The following is a 25932-nucleotide window of genomic DNA, read 5'->3' as shown; positions in this document are numbered from 1 at the left end:
CACCAACTAAGGAGACCGTCAATTATCACTCACGGAGCCACACATGTGATCACCATAGATTCCAGATTTCCCCAGAGCCCAGATTTCAAATAGTCTCTCCTTCAATTTGTGGTTCAGAAAATGTGGTTTCTGAACTCAGGGCCCATGACTCTCTAGCCGTACATCACTTGAGTAATGGTACCTGAGACGGCGATGAAGGGGCTTTGTGGGGCGACGGCCCCAAGAGCTCTGTAGTGCTGTTCGGTGTTAAACCCCCCTTGGAGAGGCAAATGGGATTACAGCAACCATGGACACCCTGCCAGGCTGCATCATGGAAGTTGGTCACACTCCGCAGCCATGGCCCAAGCCTGCACATGCACACCCGGCTGCATCAATTCAGGTGCTGTTCCCCGGTGTTTGGTATTTCCAAGCAAGGGCATGATTTGGGAAACTGTGGTCCATTAAGACAACAAGCGATGATTTTTTATTGTTGTTTATTTGTTTATTTTGAGAAAGAGTGAGAGAGAGAGAACGAGTGGGAGAGGGGCAGAGAGAAGGAGAGAGAGAATCCTAAGTAGGCTCCACGTTAAGCATGGAGCCCCACATGGGATTCAACCTCATAACCACCAGATCACAACCTGAGCCAATATCAAGAGTTGGAAGCTTAACCAACTGAGCCACCCAGGCGCCCCCAACAAGCAATGATTTTATTATTTTTATTTTTATTTTCTATTTAAATCCAAGTTAGTTAACATATGGCGTAATAATGATTTCCGGAATAGAATTTAGTGATTCCTCGCTTACATCCCAACAAGTGTCCTCCTTAATGCCAGTCGCTCAATTAGCCCATCCCCCCACCCAACACCCCTTCAGTAACCCTCAGTTTGTTCTCTGTATTTAAGAGTCTCTTATGGTTTGTCTCCCTCTCTGGTTTTATATTATTTTTGCTTTCCCGTCCCTTATGTTCATCTGTTTTGTATCTTAAATTCCACATATGAGTGAAATCATATGATATTTATCTTTCTCTGACTTGTTTCGTTTAGCATAATATACTCTAGATACATCCACGTTGTTGCAAATGGCAAGATTTCATTCTTTTTGATCGCCGAGTAATATTCCATTGTAAATTCCCCATCTTCCAGTAAGCAATGATTTTAACTGATACTTGTATTTGTTCCCTATTGCTGCTGTAAAATTACCATAAACTGAATATCTTAAAACAATATGTATTTATTATCTTCAATTCTGAACCTCAGACACCCAAAATGGATTGGGAGGAGGCTCCAGGAGAGAACCTGTTTCCTTATCTTTTCCAGCTTCTGGAGGCTGCCCACATTCCTCAGCCCTCGATCCTTTGTCTCACTCTGACCTCTGCTTCCATGGTCACATCTCAGATTCTCCCACCTCCTTTCCTTTAGGAGGACTGTCATAATTACAGCAGATGCACTCAGACAATCCAAGATATATAAGGGTAATCTCTCCATAGCAAGATGCCTAAGATAACAACACCCACAAAATCCCTTTTGCCACATAATGGAAAGCAGTGACAGTTTCCAGGATCGGGATGTGGACATCCTGGAGATAGGGGTGACTGTTCTACTTGCCACAATGATCAGAAAACATCAAAACAAGGGAAAGCATTTTATTTTTGTAAGTCTATTTATTTATCTTGAGAGAAAGGGAGAGGGTGCATGTGCAAGTGGGTGAGGGCAGAGAGAGAGAGAATGAGAATCCCAAGCAGGCTCTATGCAGTCAGTGCAGAGCCCAAGCAGGGCTCTATCCCACAAACCATGAAATCAAGACCTGAGTAGATATCAAGAGTTGGACGTTTAACCAACTGAGTCACTCCAGTGCCCAAAAGCATTCTTGATAAGTTAGTTGAAGCAAAATATGCAATGGGCATTATGTGGCATATAAAAATGCACACATGGAGTAGGAAATCAGGTTTGGATGTGAAAGAGGTTCTCTAAAAATAGCAGGATTGGGGCACCTGGGTGGCTCAGTCGGTTAAGTGTCCGACTTCGGCTCAGGTCATGATCTCGCGGTTTGTGAGTTCAAGCCCCATGTCGGGCTCTGTGCTGACAGCTCTGAGCCTGGAGCCTGCTTCAGATTCTGTGTCTCCTTCTCTCTCTGCCCCTCCCCCACTTTTGCTCTGTCTCTCTCTATCAAAAAATAAATAAATGTAAAAAAATTTTTTTTAAATAGCAGGATGATGTATGCTTTTCATCCTCTGTCCTACCTCTAGTCAATCATTTCTTCAATGGTATATTCCTTTTTTTTTTTTTTTTTTTGAGGGAGAAAGAGAGAGAGCGAGCACTTGAGAGAACATGTGAGCGGGAAGGGGCAGAGAGAGAGAGAGAGAGAGAAAGAGAGAGAACCTTAAGCAGGCTCCATGCCCAGTGTAGAGAGCACCATGGTGCTCCATCTCATGAGATCATGACCTGAGCTGAAATTGAGAGTCAGTCTCTTAACTGACTGAGTCACCCAGGTGCCCCTTTAATGGTATATCCGGGGGGAGGGGGGAGTTGACACTTATCAGAACACACAAAGAGAGTAATTAAAATTAAAAAACAGTAAATGTTTCCTTTATCTCAACAAATAATTAAATTAGGACTTCCATTTTCATTCCTGAATTGTAATAACATGGAAATAAATAAATGAAGGAAAGCAAAACCCAGATTCGCTGGGCCAGATGGAAGAGTAATTATCACTTCAATTTCATGATTTGGTCAAATACACAAAGGTATTCAGAATATTGAAAGAAAGGGTTTTATGAGAATCTAGAAACCTAACCCTGTATTGATTCTTTAGAAATTCTGTAGTCATCAAGGCAGTATGGTATTGGCACAAGAAGAGACACATAAATCAATGGACTAGAATAGAGACTCCAGAATTTGACCCACAAAAGTATGGCCAACTAATCTTTAGCAAAACAGGAAAGAATATCCAATGGAAAAAAGAGAGTCTCTTTAACAAATGGTGCTGGGAGAACTGGACAGCAACATGCAGAAGAATGAAACTAGACCACTTTCTTACACCATTCACAAAAATAAACTCAAAATGGATGAAAGATCTGAATGTGAGACAGGAAACCATCAAAACCCTAGAGGAAAAAGCAGGAAAAAACCTCTCTGACCTCAGCTGCAGCAATTTCTTACTTGACACATCTCCAAAGGCAAGAGAATTAAAAGCCAAAATGAACTATTGAGACCTCATCAAGATAAAAAGCTTCTGCACTGCAAAAAACAAAACAAAACAAAAACAATCAACAAAACTAAAACTGAAGGAGTGGGAAAAGATATTTGCAAATGACATATCAGATAAAGGGTTAGTATAAAAAATCTATAAAGAACTCACCAAACTCCACACCCAAAAAAAAACAAATAATCCAGTGAAGAAATGGGCAGAATAGATGAATAGACACTTCTCTAAAGAAGACATCGAGATGGCCAACAGGCACATGAAAAGATGCTCAACGTCGCTCCTCATCAGGGAAATACAAATCAAAACCACACTGAGATATCACCTCATGCCAGTCAGAGTGGCCAAAATGAACCAATCAGGAAACTATAGACGCTGGAGAGGATGTGGAGAAATGGGAACCCTCTTGCACTGTTGGTGGGAATGCAGACTGGTGGAGCCGCTCTGGAAAACAGTGTGGAGGTTCTTCAAAAAATTAAAAATAGACCTACCCTATGACCCAGCAATAGCGCTGCTAGGAATTTACCCAGGGGATACAGGAGTGCTGATGCATAGGGGCACTTGTACTCCAATGTTTATAGCAGCACTTTCAATACAACAATGGGCAAATTATGGAAAGAGCCTAAATGTCCATCAAGTGATGAATGGATAAAGAAGATGTGGTTTATATATACAATGGAACACTACTTGGCAATGAGAAAGAATGAAATCTGGCCATTTGAAGCAATGTGGATGGAACTGGAGGGTATTATGCTAAGTGAAATAAGTCAGGCAGAGAAAGACAGACACCACACATTTTCATTCATATGTGGATCCTGAGAAACTTAACAGAAGACCATAGGGGAGGGGAATGAGAGGGAAAAAGTTACGGAGAGGGAGGGAGGCAAAGCATAAGAGACTCTTAAATACTGAGAACAAACTGAGGGTTGATGGGGGGTAGGGGAGAGAGGAAACTGGGTGATGGGTACTGAGGAGGGCACCTGTTGGGATGAACGCTGGATGTTGTATGGAAATCAATGACAATAAATTATATTTAATATAAAAAAGAAAAAAGAAAAAAAGACATTCTGTTTATCATCTAAACTTCTTTAGCAAAGTTTAAAACAGCTTTCTTGAGATATATTTCACATACCATAAAAATCATACTTTTGAAGTATACAAGTTGTGTTTTTGAGTACACAAGAATAAAAGTTGCGCAAGAATAACCACTACCCAATTTTACAACATTTTAACCTTCCCCAAAAGAAACCCGATATGCATTGGCAGTCACTCTCCCTTCCGCCCTTCCCCCAGCCTCTGGCAGCCACTGGTCCACTTTCTGTCTCTATGAATTGATCTATTCTAAACATTTCTCATAAATGGAATATGGGGTCTTCTGTGACTGGCTTCTCTTACTTAGAGATGTTCTCAAGGGTCATCCATGTGGTAACATGGGTCAGTATTTTATTAACCTTTAGGTCTCAGTAATAGTCCATTGCACGGATATACCTCATTTTATTATGCATTCACCAGTCGATGAACATTTGGAGGGTTTCCATTTTTTGGCTATTATGCGTAATGTTGCTACGAACATTCGTGAACAAGTTTTTGTGTAGACATGGTTTTCACTGTCTTCAGTATATACCTAGGAGTGAAACGGCCGGGTCATATGATAACACTATGTTTAACAAGTTTGAAGAAATGCGAAGCTGTTTTCCAAAGTGGCTGAACCATTTTACCACCCCACCAGCAATGGAGGAGGAGTTCAATTTCTAGAAATTGTCGTCAATACTTGTGATGATCTGTTTTTAAAATTCTAGCAATCTTGGAAGGTCTGAACTGGGATCTCACTGTGGCTTTGATTTGCATTTCTCTAATCATAATGATACTGAAACATCTCTTCATGAACTTATTGGCCATTTGTATATCCTCTTGGGAGAAATGTCTTATACAAATCACCTGCCCATTATTGTAATTGGGGTATTTGTCTTTTTCTTGTTGAGTTGAAAGAATTCCATATATTCCAGACACAAGTCCCTTGTCAGATCAATGATTTGCAAACATTCTTCCATTCGGTGGGCATGTTAAAACAATTCTTTTTAATGTTTATTTATTTTTGAGAGAGAAAGACAGAGAGCATGAGCAGGAGAGGGCCAGAGAGGGAGAGGAGACACAGAATCCAAAGCAGGCTACAGACTCGGAGCTGTCAGCACAGAGCCCAACGTGGGGATCGAAACCATGAGCTGTGAGATCATGACCTTAGCTGCAGTCTGATGCTTAACCGACTGAACCACCCAGGTGCCCCTCTGTGGGCATATTAATTTTCCAAAATCAAACACACTCTGGGCACACTTGCCGAAGCCTATAACAATGGCAACCAACTTATTCTGGCTCTTACTCTCTTCACATTTATATTTTCCCTCCATTCCTTTCTTTCCTGTCTAAAGTTCAATGTTACCATTCTGAAAATATTTAACATGTGATTGTCAAAGACAAATATTACCTTGACATCGAAAACATCGTGGAGCTCCTCTCTATAAAGCACTTGGGTTTTTTTTTTTGTATCTTGTACTGCTGTTTTTCTTTCTTTGTATCTGTAACCAACCAATAAAAGAGAGAGAGAGGAGAGGCCTTTCTAATAAATGCTCTCGTCTTGTCTGTTACTTATAAAATGGAAGATTATGCCCCATCTTGTAGCTGTAGGTTGTCCCCACGGGTTGCTTCTGTCAAAATGCAGAACGTCCTGCTCTGTTGAGGGCTGGTTGTTTTTTTTTTTTTCCTCTTCTGCTGTCAGGACCCTGCTGCTGTGCTTTGTAAACATGAAAATCTTTTCAGGAGCCCTAATCCTTCACTGTGCAAGTGATAATCTCTATCTAGGCTGTCTCAACATTTTAAGAACCCAAAAGTTTGCACTAAAAGGAACATCAACCAAAATAATTGTCGTGGAATAGAATTAGAGTTATCCCAGATACTACTTTTTCTCCCTTCCTTCCTTCCTTCCTTCCCTCCCTCTCTCCCTCCTTCTTCCCTTCTTTCTTTCCTTTCTCTTTCTCTTTCTTTCTTTCTTTCTTTCTTTCTTTCTTTCTTTCTTTCTTTCTTTCTTTTTCTTCCTCTTTCTTTCCTTTCTTTTCTTCCTTTTTTTCTTTCTTTCTTTTCTTCCTTCCTTCATTTCCTTCTTTTCTTTCTTCCTTCCTTTCTTTCTTTCTTTCTTTCTTTCTTTCTTCTTCTTTTTTTTTTTTTTGGCTATGCCCATTATTTTTCTGTCTCTCTTCAGACAGCTATTGACATGCTATCAAACCACATCACTTCTTTCTTTCACGAGCTTTCCTTTGACAAGATAACTGTAATCTAGCCTGAGGTCTTTATTCTGCTGTCAGTGGTTCTTAACTCCCTGGGCCTTTGTTCAAACCTAAGCTCTTAGTATTTATCCTCTCCCAATACTCCTAAAAGGCATTCTGATAAAATGGTTTCCATAGCAAGATATCACCTCACTGCCAGGTGGGGGTTATGTTCATCCTTTGGTGATCATGCATGAGGAAATCCTTGACAAGGCCGAGTCTTCTCTGTTTTAAAATTATTGGGAAAGGCCGAAGTTAAATTTCTCACTTGTTATTAGGAAGTGTAAGGACATTTATTTACTTTTAGGAAAAAAATATCCTGAAAGCCCATATAGTTGATTCCACTGTCACTTCTTTATTCGTGACTCTCATTCATATAAAATTATCAGGAAGTTCCATCGTGGCTTGTGAATTTGATAAGCTAAATTATTAATGAGACCTCGAAGAGGATGTTATTGGACATCTGCATAGTGACTACTCCATATCTAGTAAGAATTAACCAGAACTATTAATAACATGAAATCACGCTTGTCATCAAGTGAGAAAGCAGGATGTACAATTGTAGGTTCATTTTGGTAGCCATTATATAAATAAAAACGCTTTTAAAACATTGAAAGGATATACCTGAAACTGATATAACACCGTATGTTAACTATGCTGGACTTATAAAACGAACAAACAAAAAACGTTGAAAGGAAATGCGCTAAAGTATTAACGTACATGACAGCATTCATGATTGTTTTCTTTGTCAGGAATTCCTGACAAAGTGTTCTGCAAAAGCAGTTTTCATTGACTCTAAGATGCCTCCTTTCCCATGTAACAGCTGTGAGACAGGGACACACCTTAGAGTCCCTCTCCACGTGCACGGGAGACACGGTTATCGTGGTTTGTGCACAAATATCCAAACTGTAGACCAAGTGCCTGCAGTTTGGAAGACTGTCCCCAGGTCGAGGAGAACACTCATTTAAGCAATGCTGCATTCATTAACACCCTGTTCTCACGGAGGACGGGAGCAGGTGGAAAACACAAACCTCCATGATTCCGTGTCCAAAAATCATTTAGAGGAATCACACTATTAGCTGAAGAAGTTTTAGTAGTACCTTGACCAATTTATTTAGCTAATTATAGTTCTTGGCGCATTCTTATGTGTGCACAAGAGGGATATATGATTTTTTTTTTAATCTTTGCAAAAATGAGCCTAAAAGAGTGTTTTTTCTAGGAACAAAGTTTTTAAGTGATGGTAGAATTGGGAGATAGTGTATTTGAAAGCATATTTTCCTTCTCAGGGGTATAAATCCTCATGCTGCCTACAGTCGACAGCATCTTAGGTTGGGCTACCGACACTCCAAATAACCGTGGTTTAAATGAAATAGAAACTTATGCCTCTGTAGGTAGGTGGTCTGGGGCTGATACAGCCCCTGTGTGACAAGGTCACCTAGAGATTTTGGCTTCTTCAGTCTTGCTACTCCTCCATCCCTAGGGTGTTTGTCTCATCTACATGGCTAACTGCCACACTCATGTCCCAGGAAGCAGGAAGAAGGCAGGTGAGCAAAGAAGTATGCCCGCCCCCTCCTGTAAGGATGTAGCCCAGGTACATAGGCCTGAACTAGGCCCATGACCTACCTAGCTGGCTGCAAGGGAGGCTGAGAAATGTTGTCTATATTCTATATTAAGGGTCAACAAACATATTTCTGTGAAGGGTCAGGTAGTAAATATTTTAACCACATAACATCTCCATTGCATTTTCGTCCTCCACCTCTTCCTCCTCCTCTTTCTCCTTCTTCGTCTTCTTCTTCCTCTTCTTCTCCTTCTTCTTCTCCTTCCTCTTCTCCTTCCTCATCTTCTTCCATTTCTTTTCCTTCTCCTTCCTCTTCTTCTTTCTCTTCCTCTTCCTCTTTCCCTTCCTCCTTCTTTCTCTTCCTTCTCCTCCTCCCCCTCCTCCTCCTTCTCCCCCTCCTCCTCCTTCTCCCCCTCCTCCTCCTTTTTCCTCTTCTTCTTCTTCTTTGTCTTCTTCATCTTCTTCTTCTTCTCAACAACTCCTTTAAGATGGCTAATTTTAGGGCGCCTGGGTGGTACAGTCGGTTAAGCGTCCGACTTCAGCCAGGTCACGATCTCGCGATCCTTGAGTTTGAGCCCCGCGTCAGGCTCTGGGCTGATGGCTCAGAGCCTGGAGCCTGTTTCCGATTCTGTGTCTCCCTCTCTCTCTGCCCCTCCCCCGTTCATGCTCTGTCTCTCTCTGTCCCCCCCCAAAAAAAAACGTTGAGAAGATGGCTAATTTTACATGTCAACCCGCCTGACTGGGCTAAGAGATGCCCAGATAGCTGGCGACACATTACTCCTGGGTGTGTCTGTGAGGGTGTTTCTAAAAGAGATTAGCGTTTGATTTAGTAGATCCAGTAAAGAAGATGTGGGTGGGCACCATCCAATCTGCTGGTGGCCCAAATGGAACAAAAGGCAACACATGGAACAAGAAGGCAAAGGAGGGGCAAATTCTTTCTCTCCCTTCTTGAGCTGGAACTCCCTGTTTTCCTGTCCTCAAAAACCAGAGCTCCTGGTTCTCAGGCCTCTGAACTCAGACTGAATTATTCTATCAGCTTCGCTGGGGCTCTGGGCTGCAGGTGGCAGATGGTGGGGCTTCTCAGCCTCCATAATCATGTGAGCTAACTCATATAATACATATACATATACATATACATATACATATACATATACATATACATATACATAGTTCTCCGGGGAACTCTAACACACGCTTGCAGCTATAAAAAAAATTCTTAGCTTGTAGGTCATACAAAAACAGACAACAGGCTGAATTTGGCCCATAGTATGCCAATCCTATTTCTGAGAGTCATGTGCATAGCTGCAAATCTAGAGTGTTCCATTTCTATAGAGTATTCGGGAGTGGGGGGAGGCATGAAAATATATTGAAGAATAGCTAACTATTCCTGTCATAGCGCATATTCATATTAAGATAGTTGTAAAAATTTAAGACTACCACTTATTTGAAATAATGAGGGAGATGCTCATGACATAAGTTTAAAAGGAAAGTACAAAGTTTATTGAATATTTTAAAGCCCTAAATACAAAAATTACACATGGAAAGAAACCTGGAAGAAAATTAACTAAAAACATTAATATTAACTCTCTTTGGTTGAATTGCTTCTGTGCTATTTCATACAATTTATCTTCCTATTGGTCTGAACTGCAACAATTTTATGGTAATGAGCACACATGACCACTTAAATGCAAATTTTTAAAAAGTAAAAAAGTCAATCATTTAGACCATCCCCTCATTCATATGAGGATAAATCCATAGTTTTCACCTAATGTGATTTATGTCACAGTGATATATTTAAAACATAATATCTGTTAAAATTTCAGAGGGGCGCCTGGGTTACTCAGTCAGTTAAATGTCCGACTGTTGATTTCAGCTCAGGTCATGATCTCACGGTTGTGAGATCGAGCCCTGCATCAGGCTCCACACTGTCACCATGGAGCCTGCTTAAGATTGTCTCCCTCTTTCTCTGCCCCTGCCTCGCTTGCTCTCTGTTTCTCTCTCTCTCAAAACAAAAATAAACATTAAAAAAAATTTTTTTTCAGATCAGGAAAGTACCTTAAAGTCATCTGGCTTAACTCCTATACAAGATTATAATTTGTCAACAGTTCAGTACTACAAAAAGATGGACTTGTTCTCTAGTTATTATGCACAGAAATCAGATGTAATTTCCCATCACCGGTTTGAAGGCAAAGTGCTCAAGAATGAAGAAAAGAATAGTCTCATCGGTGGCTCTCAACCAAAACCCACTCCAACCTTTGTAGGGGGAACGGGGCTGCTTAAACTGGCACAGAATTGGGGAGCACTGATGAGGCTGGTTGGCGGGGATCTGGGAAGCTGGAGCTCCTCTAATTTAGGGAGATTCTTCCCTCACCAGGAGTGGTCCTATGTTTCGTGTGACTTTCATGTAGATGAAAACCCATTAAAAAATTATCTGAGCTTAGGGCCCCTGGGCAGCTCAGTCGGTTAAGCATCTGACTCTTGATTTTGACTCAGTTTGTGGGATGGAGCCCCACATCGAGCTCCATGCTGAGCGTGGAACCTTCTTAAGATTCTTTCTCTCCCTCTCCCTCTGCCCCTCTCCCGCTTACGCATGCGTGCTCTCTCTCTCTCTCAAAATAGATAAACTTAAAAAAAAAAAGACTTCTTTTTAAAAAAAGAAAAGGTATAACTATATTAAAAAAAATTATCTGAGTTTAGAACTTGACTCGGATTTCCATGAAAACCAAGTTATGGTTTTGCACACTTGTATACACTGAATTTTCTAGAACGGCAGTTATCATATTTGAAGGACACTTCAAATTTGTTTGTTTTGCAACTTTGCCAAGATTTGGTTACCATTTTAGAAAGTCCTATCACTGATTGCAGCACCGCACGTATTAGCTGAGTCACAAACGCAATACCCCTGAATGCACTACATTTGTGGCTATCACGTTCATGGTGAACTTGCACAGAGAGGCAGGTACCTGATCTCATCTTTTCTGGTATCATCGGGCCCAGACAATGTACTATGAAGTGCATGTTATTTAAAGGATTATCTTTTTATTACTTTTGATCTTCTGACCTAATATGGGAAACCTATGTATATGCTGAGAGTGATTTTAGATAAGATTACGGGTGTCTAGCTGAAATCCCCCAAAAAGTAGAAGATAACTTGGCGAGGTGAGTCCAAAGCTGATTTTTATTTTGGCGAAATTTTATTCCTACCAGTTTTTCTTGGCCTCAGTTATGTTGCTGCTTTCAAATGGAGGATCGTCTGAGCTAGAAGATCCAAGATGGCTTCCCGCACCTGACTGGCTGGTGGTGGTGCCCGTGGGATGGAGTGCTTCGATTCTCTACCACTTAGCTTCTAGTCCTCCTCCACATTAAAGGGACTTCATTTCATGTCTCAGGGTACTGTTTCAAAAGAATGAAGGCAGAACCTGCAGGGTCTCTTGGGATCTAAGACCCAGGACTCATACAACGTCATTTCTGCCGCATTTTGGGGGGGCTGGGGAGGGGGGGGTCAAAGCTAACAGGCTAGATGCAAAGGTGGGGTGGTGAACAAAAAAACTCCACTTCTGCAAAGGAAGAATGGCAATATCGCAATGCACAGGCAGACGCAGATGGGGATGGGTCAGCTATTAAACGATCTAGTCAAAGAAATGTTCTTGCGTCTAACTCTTCCTGTCAGTCATTGGCTTTCAATCAAAACCATATGAAATAAGGCAAATCTCTTTTTCAAATAACAGCTTTTCAACTGTTTGAAGAGAGCTGGAATATGACTTATAGGTCTTCTCTTCCTTTGTTCTTTTTGCCACTTCTCAACTTGACTTGCTAGCTTTATTCTAGAATTATAGAGAATAAACCAGAGCAAATACTGGTACTTTTCATTGAGGTATGACTACATTTGGTAAAGCATGTTAAGTGTACAGCTCGGTGAAGGGTCACATCTATTTATATTTATGCAACCATCACCCAGATCAAGATATAAAACATTTCCAGCACACCAACAGCTCCCAAGTCAGTTCTCCCCCCTCTAACAGCGCCAACCATGATGCTGCTGATACCTTTCATCATGAGTGGTTTTGTCCGTTCCTGAACTTCATATAAATAGAATCATACTGTATTTATTCTTTTATGTCTGACTCATTTAACTCAACATAATGTCTATACGCATGATCCAGGTGATGGGTACCAGTAGTTCATTCTATGATATTGCTAGGTCAAATTTTATACTCTATGAAAACATCACAATGTATTCATCCCTTCCTGTTCATGGATATTGGGCTGTTTCCAGTTTTAGACTCCCATAAATAAAGTTGCTGAAAACATTGGTGTATGTTTTTTTCGTAGACCTACACACTCATTTCTCTTGAGTACATAGTCAAGAGCCTTTGGAACATACTGCCAGCTTTACAGAAAGGTTACCAATCTAAACTCCCACCAGCAGTGGACAGAACAGAGAGCCCAGAAATAAACCCACACATAAATGGTCAATTGATTTTTGACAAAGGAGTCAAGAATATATGGGGAAAGAATAATCTCTTCAATAAATGGGGCTGGGAAAACTGGACAGTCACATGCAAAAGAATGAAACCAGGCCACTATCTTATGCCGTACACAAATGGATAAAAGACTTGAACATAAGACTTAAAACTGTAAAACTCCTAGAAGAAAACACAGTTGGTAAACTCTATGACATCAGTTCTGATATTGAATTTTTGGATCTCTGGCTCCAAAAGCAAGGACAACTAAAGCAAAAGTAAACTACTGAGATTATAACAAACTAAAAAAGTGTCTGCACAGCAAAGAAAACCACCAAGAAAAGGAAGAGGCAACCTAGAGAATGAGAGAAAATATTTGCAAATCGTATATCCAATAGAGGGATAATATCCAAAATATATAAAGAAACACACAACTAAGTAGGAAAAAAACCCAATTAAAAAATGGGCAAAAGATGTAAATACACATTTTTCCAAGGAGGACATACAGATGGCCCACAAGCACATGAAAAGATGATCAATATCACTGATCATCAGGGAAATGCAAATCAAAATCACAACGAGATATCACCTCACAGCTGTCAAAATGGCAAAAATCAAAAAGACAAGTAATAACAAGTGTTGGCAAGGATGTGGAGAAAAGAGAACACTCAACCTGTTGTTGGTGGGAAAGTAAACGGGGGCAGCCACTACGAAAAACAGTATAAAATTTCTTCAAAATATTAATAGGACCACCATATGATTCAGTAATTCTACTTCAGTGTATTTATCCATATAAAATGAAAACACTAATTTGAAAAGCCCCCCCCCATAGTCATTGCAGCACTATTTGCAAATAGCCAATAGGGAAAAAAACCCAAGTGTAAGGGTAAATACCATATGATTTCACTTACATGTGGAATCTAAAAAACAAACCAAGAACAAATAAAAACACGAAATTCACAGAGAACAGATTGGTGATTATCAGAAGGGAAGGGGGTTGGAGGTTGGTGAAATGGGTGACTAAGGTCAACTGTACGGTGATTGATGGTAACTAGACTTATTGTGGTAATCACTTTGTAGCATATACAAATATTAAATTATTATGTATGCACCTGAAACTAATAAAGTGTTACGGTCTGCTTTTACCCCAATAAAAGAGTGTTCTCAAATGGCCTAAATAAATGTTTGTGGAGCACACAGAAGTAGTAGAAACTATATCACATGTTAAATTAACAACTAGGAAGTTTAATTCCAATTTTTTTTTTCTGTTGGTCCATGTGACTTAACCTTTACTTGCATTTGTATCCTTAGATGTTCAGCAGGAATGTTTAGTGACCTATTACATTTGGCCATGATGAAGAAAAAACCAAGACCGTGTACTCTAAATCACAAGACAAATATAAATTATTATCTGGTTAAAAATGAATGATTTGGGGGGCACGTGGGTGGCTCAGTCGGCTGAGCGTCTGACTCTTGATTTCAGCTCAGGTCATGATCTCACGGTTCATAGGATCAAACCCCACATCGGGCTCTGTGCTGACAGCATGGAGCCAGTTTGTGATTCTCTTCCTCTTTCTCTTTCTTTCTCTCTTGCCCTCTCCACCCCCTCTAAAATAATTTTTAAAAATGAATGACTTTCAGACAGGTTGCTTTCCCTATTCTGACATCTGAGGCTGCTAAAAGTACCTTGGAGAAGTTTTTTGGTAGCTTAAAAAACCCCAGCAATTTAACTGAAAAGTGTGAAATTGCAAAACCCATTATTTTCAGAGCATGATCCTAATATAGTAGCACAAAGCCTTACCTTTCCTTTTCTGTGACACAGCTGTCATCTTAACTTGACCATGGCTGTTAATTTAGTCTATGACTACTTCAATTCCAGCTGAGCAAAAGAAACTGTAGTTCATTAAAATCCATTTCTCAATTCAAACAACTGCCAACCATACAAGCTGTCCCAGCAATTAAGGAAATGTAAAGTGATCCCCCACAGAGAGGAATGAAGTCAAGTCAGAAGCTAAGCCAACAAATCATTTTCTCCTTACAGCTTCCCAGAAAAGCTTTGGCAGGGAATTCGACGAGACCATGAACTAGAATAAATAGATGAAGGTTTGTTTGTATCATGCCTCTATATAGTCACCACACGAAAGGACTTTTTTCCCGACCCGAGACTCTACCAGATTCTGGATTCTGTCCAGATTCCATACACTTCCAATAAATCTGCTGCAATCAAGTTTTATAGTATGAAGAAATCTGGAGAGTTTTAAGTATGATCACAACACTGGGTAGATCAAGTCCACACTGCTTTGCTTCTGAATTCCCTTCATTATAAATTCAAATAATTCTCAAGCAGTTATAATTCTACTTTTATGATGCCTTCTCATAACTGAGCGATAATTTTTTTGCACTTGAATTCTTTTTTGTTTTTCAGCATAAGAAAATATGAATTCTGCACACAACTTCCACAGTGTTTATTTTTGAAGTCATTTAATCTATGTTTCCCTTTAAAAAATTATTTTATTAAACACCACACTGCTGCCATCCTGATAGCATGTTTCCATGTCCTTAATTTTAATACCTTGCGGGGTCGTTTGCTTGATTGGTTTTAGAAAAAACATGAGAACTTGAATTTATTTCATTGCCATGAATGACTCACCTTGAAACCTTGTTTAAACCAGACATTAATAGTCAAATACAGATTTGTGTTCTATCAAGTCTGACCATTCAGAAGCAGCTTGGAATCCACGAAGTCCATAAAGAAACATAGAATTGCGGTGGCATGAACCCGAGACAATTTACCAGCTACTATGTCTGCCCCAAACCCCACAATTTCTCACCGCTCGCCTCTGTCCTTCGTCACCTCCTCTTTTTTTCTGCTGCAGACACACAGACACCCTTACACACTCATCTGTTATTTGAGAGATTTAAATCAACCCAAAAGAAAAATGTATGCTGAAAATTAAGTGCTCAGTTTCTTCTTTCATGTCCTACGCATCATCCCTCCATCTCTGAATACCTTTCAACTATCTACTGTGCAGAATTGACACAAAATAAACATGCAGGGGCACCTGGGTGGCTCCCTCGGTTACATATCCAACTCTTGGTTTTGGTTCAGGTCATAATCTCATGGTTCATCAGATCGAGCCCTACAGAGGGCTCTGAGCTGAAATTGGGATTCTCTCTCTCCCTCTCTCTCTGCCCCTCCGTCCACCCTCTCTCTCTTTTTCTCTCTCTCTCAAAATAAATAAATAAAACTTTAAAATAAAATAAGATAAACATGCAGACCAGGGGAATAAGACACAAAGCCCCAAATAGATTCTACTCTATATGGATTTCTATGGTTTCAAATAATAGAAACATCACAAAGGAAAATGTAAAGTTTGTGTGCACCAAAGTACTTGTGTTCCCTGGAGGGGGGTGGGGGGGAAGTTGTGGGAAACCTACAACTACAAGACACAATGGAGAGGAAAATAAATTGCAGTAAAACTAATAGACAAAAGATAAATATCTCTACCAAAGAAACAGCTCTTTCAGATACATCAAGAAAACATCAAGAATTCCATAGACACAAAAAATGTGCATCTTAGGAATCAATATTAAGACAGCTCTAAAGTACCATTTTATACCTATTGAATTAGGTATAATTTTTTTCAAAAAGCATTTTGTAAATGCTGGTGATGTCCCCCAAAAAGGGTAACGTTAATAGCACTGAATATTTGTATAAACTTCTGGAAAAGTATCATGACAAAACAATGCATCCAGAATTATTAAAACATTTATACTATTGAACCCAGTAATGCAATTGATCGATATTTATTCTAAGGAAATAATTCAATAGAAGCAAAACTATCTGCTGAAATGTGTTCCCTTCAGAATTATTTTTATAATAATGCAACAGTGTAATTATAAGAAAACAGCTTAACGCATGAAAATATTATCTGCTAGAACTTGCTCATTGCAGCCTAATTATAGTGGTGGAAAAGGAAAAGTGTAAAGTCGGATTAATATACCAAAAGGGTAAATGATATAAATAATCAGTCCCATGAAATATAATATCGCTATTTTAAATGGTAATTATAATTGCTATGCATAGATCTAAAAATGATATCAGTAAAAACTTATGTGATTAGGAATATATGAAATTATACAGGGGAATTATGGGCTTTTTCCTCCAAATCTTCTTTGATTTAAAAAAAAGTCTTGGGGGCACTTGGGTGGCTCAGTCAGTTAGGTGTCTGACTTCGGCTCAGGTCATGATCTCACGGTCTGTGAGTTCAAGCCCTGCAACGGGTTTTGTGCCTACAGGTTGGAGTCTGGAGCCGGTTTCGAATTCTGTGTCTCCCTCTCTCGCTGCCCCTCCCCCACTTGCACTCTGACTCTCTCTCTCAAAAATGAATAAACACTTTTTAAAATTTAAAAATGATATCATTCTTTAGAAATGACTTTTAACTTTATTCTGAGAGAGGGAGTGTGTGCGCGTGCCCATGAGTGCATGAGTGGGGGAGGGGCGGACGGAGATGGGGAGAGAGAGAATCCAAAGCAGGCTCTGCACCGTCAGCTCAAAGCCCAACACGGGGCTCGGACCCACAAACTGTGAGATCATGAGTCGGATGCTTAGCCAATCGAATCACCCAGACACCCCCTAAGAATATTTTTAAAAATAAAAATGGGGGCCCTCTGTAAATAGGTCTATAGAAACCTTACAGTGAAAGTAAATTTTCCTTTGAGAAATACAAAGGTTTTTCACCAACTCGTCTCCACTTCTTTTGGGACACCAGCATCGTTCACAGTTTGCTTGGACTATGTGACTAATGGAACACCAGTGAATGTCCCGGCCATATCTGGCCCATCACTTCCCGCATGGGAATCTGTGTTTCTCCTTGCCTCCGCTAGCCCGATCTCGTCCGGCACACTGACCCGGGAAGCCACATGTGATATGAGGCACAGTGGTGAGCTACAACGAGCCTGGGTCCCCGACTTGCTGTTGGCAGCGGGTTGCACACCGATCCATTTTTGGCTGACAGTAAACTGCTGGGACTTTGAATACATTGGGTAGACTAGCCAGCCTTGCAGCCTCCTGACTTTCAGTTTGAGGATTTCTAATTCGTTTCAGCAAGGAACTCGTAGGAGAGTTGGAGCTCCGTCAGGCAAAAATTCCAAGTTACAACTTTGCGGCTCCCACGCGGATAATCCAGATTCTATTCTCTCCCCTTTCAATGAAAGCTTTTCTGTCTTCTTATCTAATACCCCTCTTCTTCTGGTTTAGATTTTTTTTTTTAACCTGATCAAAACCTCAGAATTTTGGCGTCAAATGTCCATGCCAACGAGCATTTGCAAATATCCTTCCTGGCATCATAAGGAAGACGGGGGAGCGTTAGTGGCTGACTATTCCGTAGCCAAGTACAGCAGGTGGGTGCTTGGCAGACGCAGGTGAGTCATCTAGCACCGAGGCTCAAGCAGAGGCAGAGGATGTCCGAGCATTTATGGCCATGGGATGCATTCATATGCCAGAATTTAGCCCCTGTTCCTCTTACGGTTCAAAGAGTTTAAATGTCAGTATGATTACAATCAGTCAGTTGGTAGGTCACATGAGAGACTGATGGCCTTGCTCCAAAGGCTGGGAATTTTTCTAGAGATCTTGTAATTGTAGTTTAAGGCTCTTGCCCTTAGCCGGTGGGAGGGCCTCACGGAGCTGGCAAGATGCTTTAAGTCCCTCTAAACAGAAGTAAGGAATAAAATAAAGGAACTCATAAGCCGGGAAAAAAATGTTTTTTAATTTTAAAAATCACAAACCGTACCATGAACGTTACCTGGTTCAAATAAAAGAGAAGCCTGTAACTTTCAGTCTGTGATCAACTTTTCAATTCAATGAATCTAATCACAGTTGATGGGTGATCAGAGCCAAATCTTGTTTATTCTTCAACTTAACCTACAATACTTGAGATATTGGGGGGGGGGGGAGTGCTATTAACTAGCACCTGAATTCAAAGTAAATCTTATTTATTTAAAAAACATTTTTTTAGGGGCGCCTGGGCGGCTCAGTCAGTCAAGCATCTGACTATGGCTCAGGTCATGGTGTCACAATTCATGGGTTCGAGCCCTGCATCAGGCTCTGTGCTGACAGCCCAGAGCCTGGAGCCTGCTTCGGATTCTGTGTGTGTATGTGTGTGTGTCTCTCTCTGCCCCTCCCCCCTCACAGTCTGTCTCTCTCTGCCTCTCAAAAATGAATAAGCTTTAAAAAATTTTAAAAAGAAACATTTTTTATGTGTATTTATTTTTGAGAGACAGAGCATGAGTGTGGGAGGGGCGGAGAGAGAGGGAGACACAGAATCCAAAGCAGGCTCCAGGCTCTGAGCGGTCAGCCCAGAGCCCAAAGTGGGGCTCAAACCCATGAACTGCAAGATCTTAATCTGAGTTGAAGTCAGATGCTTACCCAACTGAGCCACCCAGGTGCCCCTCAAAGTAAACTTTAATATGGCAACATACAAGCATTGTCTGACCCTCTCCTCCCTACTGGCCCCCATTCCATCATGACATGTCCCTACCCAGTGACCAGCAAACATTTGTGTTATGTCTCCCTCATCACCCGAGCTCGTCTCTATCTCCAGCCTCACTTTCCACCACTTCTCAGAAGTTAACTTGTACGGAAACCACACAAAACTACGTCATGTTTTCCACCCCAAACTCCTCCCGAACTGCGTGCCTCGGTCCGGCGTTTGCCCCTTGAATGACATCTACATAATCCTTCAAGATTCAGCTCCAGCCCTAGTATGCACTCGTGGAATCCGGCCTTCTGTCGGTTGAAGTCATTCGCGCACTCACTCAATAAGTATTTCAGTGCCAAGCTGTTCTAGGGGTTGGAAATGCAGCGATGAAAGAAAACGAAAAGACGAATCAGTCTGCCCTCATTGAGTTTACAGTGTATTGAGGAGACACAAACTATATAGACATGTCGTTTGCCGGGTGTTATGGAAAATTAAGTTGGGGTATAGTGGAGAGAGAATACAGTGGAGAGAAGAGGGTTGCTATTCCCCAGGGGAGTCTGGGAAGCCTTCCCTGATAAAGTGACGATTTGAGCAAAAACTTAAAGGGAACGCGAGGGGTAGCAGGAAGCGCAAAGGCCCTGAGGCAGAAGAACAGATGGCATTCTCCAGGAAAGGCAAGGCGTCAAGTGTGGCTGGAGCAAAGCAGCGAAGGCGAATGAGGAAGAAGGCGATGGTGGTGGTGGCTGTCGGGGAGAGGGAAGAGATTATGCAGGGCTTCTAGACCCTCGTTAGAATTTTGGACGTACTCTGGGGGAACTACTAGGTGTTGAGTGGAGGAATGACATGATTTTACTCATGTCTTAAAGCTAACTCTGCTGTGTTAAGAGCCGACTAAAGGGAGCCCGGCTCGCCTTGGGGGAAATAGGAGATTCGGCACAACGACGCAGGCAAAAGACCACGGAGGCCAGACCCGGCATGGTACTAGCAGCGGAGACGTGAGATGCTTGTGTTCTGGGTATATTTGGAAGGTCAAGCCAACAAACCGTGAGTTATGCGAGGAGGCGATCTATCAGTGATGACTTTAGGTGACAGGGACGGTGCAATAGATGGGCTGTTCGCTGATATGTAGGACTCCATTAACGTGTATCTTTGGGGGAAACCTAGAGCGTGTCGTCTGTATTTTCTTTCTGCGTTAGATGGTAAGTTCATATTTATAACTTAAATGCTTCCAAATTCTGAGGATTATTTTTGAGTGTAGAGAGAGGGAGACAGAGGATGCGAAGCGGCGTCCTCACTGACCGCAGAGAGTCCCACACAGGGCTCGAACTCACAAACCCTGAGATCATGACCTCAGCGGAAACCAAGAGTCGGACTCTTAACTGACCGAGCCACCCAGGCGCCCCTGAAGCTTCTTTCTCAACAACATCTCAGATGTGTCACCCGCCTTCACTTTTCCTGTCGCCTTTCTTCAGTTTAGGCTCTGGGGACTCATGGCTTGCCATAAGGCAGCAACTATTGCTAATTGATTTCCAGCCTTCGATGCTTGGCTCTTCCAGTCTGTCCCGTGATGATGAAAAAGCACAGACGGAATTGTCCCCACCGTGTTAAACAATCTCTGATGGCCTTTGTCCTGCCTGCTGGACAAAGACCATGTCTGTCCTCTGGGCAAGGATCCACACAGCATGCTTTCTGGGCCGCACGTGGCGCTGCATGGCCCAGCACATGCCCCTTGCTTCTGTTGTACGTGCTCCTGGTCATAGATTTATGGGTGTGCATGACCCCCTCTTCCGAACCTGCCCCAGCCCCAAACTTACTGCTAACTGTGCATGTTGGAATATTTCCAATCCTTTTAATATCCACCATTCCAATAGCTTCAAGCTTCAGCCAGTAAGAACTAATCTTTTCCTCTCCTACATATTCACACCCCTTTGGGCGCCTGCTTAGCTCGGTACTGGTGATTTATGTATGTTTCTGTATCTCCTTTTGGATAGTGGCCAACTGTATGAGAATGCAGAATTCATTTTATTAACCACATCTCTACGGTTTTCAGCAAAGTACTGCTCAGAATAGATCCGCGATAAATATTCGGAGTAGGTTTAAATAGCAAATTTTGACTGCAAGGGGAACAGTCTTAATATTAAGAAAAGATTTGCAGAGTTTTCAGTTGGTCCCCACCCACACATACCCAGTACACACAATCACTCTGTAAATGCATTTTCTTTTATAAGATACTATTTATTATCATAGTCTGTTTAGAACAAAACCACCAAAACAATATAAGTATTTTAAAGGTCATATTCAGATTGTCTCAATAAATATAAGCCTCTCTGGAGTAATATTTAGAAAACACTGCAAACATAAATTAGATGTTTCGTTCCTCTGAGGCCAAGTGTGTTTTCATTTTTGTGTGCCAATAAAAACATATATTGATTTTTTTTTCTTTACTGGAAAAAGAAAAGAGTCTTTAAAACACAGTAGGCAAACAGCCTCCGTGCTGCAGAAAGCCAGATGTCTAAGGGCACTGAGAGAGAGAATTAGTATCGCATCTCATAACTTAAGGACATCTTAAGGGAAAGCTGGTGAAATGTTGTGATTTGGCAACTTGAGGCTAGCCGGTTGCACTCTGCTTCGTAGCAAGAGAGTCCCCAGTGCCCGCTTCACTGCTGCGCAGTAACATTATTGGTACAAATGTCTTTCTACTAGTTCGCTGTCCCAGAGTCACACTACCCTCCTGTGTGTTCACGTTATTCGTATATATTTGTCTATATAATGTTTTTACGCTTCTTTATTTTTGGAAAAGTGAGACGGAGCGCAAGTGGAGGAGGGGCAGAGAGAGAGAAGGAGACACAGAGCCCGACGCGGGGCTCGAACCCATGGACCGCGAGATCATGGGCTGAGCTGAAGTTGGACACTTAACCGACAGAGCCACCCAGATGGCCCTAAATATATTTTTCTTCACTAGATTATAAATTCCTTGAAGGTGATATTACCTAAAGCGACTGCTGTTTATGAGTGTGTTTTCTGCACTGGACTTTAAGTTCCTGGAGGGCAGGAACTGTCCTTTATTTATATTCCACCAGCGGTCTCCAGAGACCTTGGCACGTAGCATTCACTCAACAGATGTCCAATTCACCTTGTCCCCTGGCTACTATTGTTTGACTAGCTTTCTTTGCTAAAGGACACTACAACCCGTCCCTAATTTCAAAGCTTGGATTACTTGTAGTATAGGTTCCAAGGCGGTACCAGAAAGCCAGAATAATAAGAGTTGAAATAGTCCAGATGGAAGAAGCTTCTCCCGTCTAGCCTCCCTGTGCAGGTGGCTCTGGGCTACTGGCTCCTGTGTGTGGTTGTACAGGATGTATACTGCAGCACTTTGTGGGGCCCTATTCACACTGCCATCCCTGGGAATGGTGCCCGCAGGGTTGGTGTGAGGTAAGACTGCACAGCTATATTCAGCAGCCCTGAGGCTGGTCAATGGTAGTACAGATCAATGGTCCTTTTTCCTACTGCTCTACTCTTCCTAGGGAGTTCCAAGATGGATTGCCACCACATCCACATTCCACGAGCAGCATGCTTACTGGAAGTTGCAGGTGCCACTTTTTCTACTCTCATTCCATGCTAGAACTCAGTCATGCCTAGCTGTGAGGGGGACAGGAACCTGTCTTTATGCTCAGTGCCAAACTGAAACTCAAGGGTTCAATTACTATACAAGTGGAGAGCAGATCTGGGGGACAATTAGAAGTCTTTATTACAGGGGTGCCTAGGTGGCTCTGTCAGTTAAGCATCCGACTTCGGCTCAGGTCGTGATCTCATGGTTTGTGGGTTTGAGCCCCGCATTAGGTTCTGTGCTGACAGCTCAGAGCCTGGAGCCTGCTTCAGGTTCCGTGTCTCCCCCTCTCTCTCTCTGCCCCTCCCCTGCTTGTGCTCTGTCTCTGTCTCTCAAAAATAAATAAATGAAAAAAAAATTTTTTTAAGAAGTCTTTATTACAAACCAGAATGTTACCTTTCATTTTGTCAGTTGCATTTCTATTTCTGCAACCTTTTTAACACCTATCACTTCTCCTTGATTCCTCATAACCACGAACAATTTTTTGGTGCCTAAACTTCTGCAATATTATCTGTGACGGATGACAGTTTTGTTTCTTTCTTTCTCATCCGTATACTTTCCCTGCTTCCCCCTTATTCCGCTAGTCAGGACTTCCAGAACAAGGCTGAACTGAAAATGTAATAGTAAACACACTTGTAAGAAGAGAAAAAAATTCACTCGATCATGCCTTACTTTGAGGTCTGGTGTAGGTTCTTTGGAGATACTAGTTATGGGATTAAGGAAATCCCTTTTATTCTCAGCTGGAAGGACAGAGCATCTGTCAGCAAAAGGTTTTAAGAGATTATCTGTGGGACCCCCAGCAAGCCTCTTCCTAACCCCCTGAGACGACTTTTTTTTTTTTCCAACGTTCATTTATTTTTGCGACAAAGAGAGACAGAGCATGAACGGGGGAGGGGCAGAGAGAGAGGGAGACACAGAATCGGAAACAGGCTCCAGGCTCTGAGCCATCAGCCCAGAGCCCGACACGGGGCTCGAACTCACGGACCGCGAGATCGTGACCTGGCTAAAGTCGGACGCTTAACCGACTGCGCCACCCAGGCGCCCCCTTTTTTTTTTTTTTTTCCCCTGAGACTTCTTTGCATGCTTAGGGACTCAGTATTCCCCTGCTTTGGCCCCCTCTGTTCAGCAAATTCTTGCTTTCAGCTATTACAGTGTAAAGATGTTTTATCATCATCAGTGATAATTCTTGCTTCATTCATTCATGTAGTCTGTTGTATTTTTCAAAAAAATTTTTAGAAGATATATAAGCCCCATACATTCAACTGGTAAAGTAGAAATAGACAGTGATGAACTTCATGGAAAATATAGCTAGCGTAAAAGAATCATCGCTAAGGCACAGTTAACATGTAAATTCTTGCAACTCACATCCTGTGGTATTTCTACATATGACCTGCAAACTTTTCTGATATTCTTTATAATAAGTTTTTCTTGATTATAAAAAACAATCCTCACAGGAACTAAAGATTTCCTAACACTAGGACTTGAAAAAAAAAAGTTTTTTTTTTAATGCTCTTTACGTACATAGAGGATGCTATACACAAACTCTGAAAGAAATGCAGAAGCCCATTGCGACTGTTGTAGTTTCCCTCAACGTGAGCAAAGGGCATTATTCCCAAGCAAACCTCTCTAAACACGACTTTACAAGCTGCCCAAACATTCAGAGCCAAGGAGCCTGTGACGACTGCTTCTTTTTTTTTTTTTTTTTAATTTTCTTTAAGGTTTATTTATTTTTGAGAGAGAATGAGATAGAGACAGAGTGCGAACGGGGGAGGGGCAGAGGGAGAGGGAGACACAGATTCTGAAACAGGCTCCAGGCTCCGAGCTGTCAGCACAGAGCCCGACGCGGGGCTCGAACTCACGGACCGTGAGATCGTGACCCGAGCCAAAGTTGGATGCTCAGCTGACTGAGCCACCCAGGTGCCCCGAGGATTTTTTATTTTAAATACGAGCTGTGCAGTGGACATTTCAGTTATAATTAATCTCAGTCAAAGGCTTATTTCTGTGCCTGATTAAAGATGAACGTAAATGATTTGTCACTCTCCCTATGGAGAGGTGACTTTATTTCCCCACCCTTGGAGTCTACGCTGGCCCTGAGTACTTGAACCACACAATGTGTTGTAAGTAATGCCGGGCCAGTTCCGGGACTCACCTTTATGAGGACAGCCTCTCCTTCCTTCCTCTGGGGACACAGACTCTCAGAACCCAGCTATCCTGGGGGAAGCCAAGCCATAAAGAAAGTCTGTGCAGGGGCGCCTGGGTGGCTCAGTCGGTTAAGCGTCCGACTTCGGCTCAGGTCATGATCTCGTGGTCCGTGAGTTCAAGCCCCGCGTCGGGCTCTGGGCTGACAGCTCAGAGCCTGGAGCCTGTTTCAGATTCTGTGTCTCCCTCTCTCTCTGCCCCTCCCCTGTTCATGCTCTGTCTCTCCCTGTCTCAAAAATAAATAAACATTAAAAAAAAATTAAAAAAAAAAAAAAAAAAAAGAAAGTCTGTGCATAGGAAAGTCAGTAGAGGGGCACCTGGGTGGGTGACTCAGTCAGTTGAGCGCTGACGTGGGCTCAGGTCCTGATCTTGCGATTCATGAGTTCAAGCCCCACATAAGGCTCGCTGCTGCCAGTGCAGAGCCCGCTTCCAATCCTCTGTCCCCCTCTCCTGACTTTCCCCTGCTTGCACTCTCTCAAAAATAAATAAACATTAAGAAAAAAAAAAAAAAACAAACAAGGAGCCAGCAGAAAGCCTCAGCTCAGCTCCCAGGTGGCAGTCAGCGTCCAACACCAGCCACATGTGTGAGTCACCGGATGTTCTAGCCCATTTGAGTCCCCGGCGGATTGTAGCCTTAACCAGCATCACATGGGGCAAAAAAAGCCACCCAGCTGAGCCCAGTCAACGCAGAGGATGTGAGAGAGTAGCAGGATGGTCGCATAAGCCAGTACGTTGTGGTTTTCTCACGCAGTAAAATATGTAATCAAAGGACTTCCCACTCACATTTCACTTCACTGCACACAGTCCTGCCTCTGCCACCCCCCCCCCCATGACCCCCACAGACTCTGTTCTGGTCAAGTTCCTAATGTAACAAATCATTGGGAAACCACCCAGGCTGCCCCCCATTCCTGCCTTTCTGAAATTCCTGCTGCACCAGCTTAAAGAGGTATCCTTGAAAGAATATCCAGGTAATACTTTCACATGGTTTAAAAACAAGACGGTTTGAAGTTTTCACCAGTGGGAAGTTTCTTCCCCACACCTGGCCACTTGCGTTGCCGCCTCTGTCCCCAACAGATGAAGACCATCCTTATTTTCTTAGCGTTTCTGTATATACAGGCAAATATATATG

The sequence above is a fragment of the Herpailurus yagouaroundi genome, unplaced genomic scaffold, assembly GCF_014898765.1.
Source record: "Herpailurus yagouaroundi ecotype Mexico unplaced genomic scaffold, PumYag 203, whole genome shotgun sequence".
NCBI classification, from domain to species: Eukaryota; Metazoa; Chordata; class Mammalia; order Carnivora; family Felidae; genus Herpailurus; species Herpailurus yagouaroundi.
Note: the sequence above shows the minus strand (reverse complement) of the source record.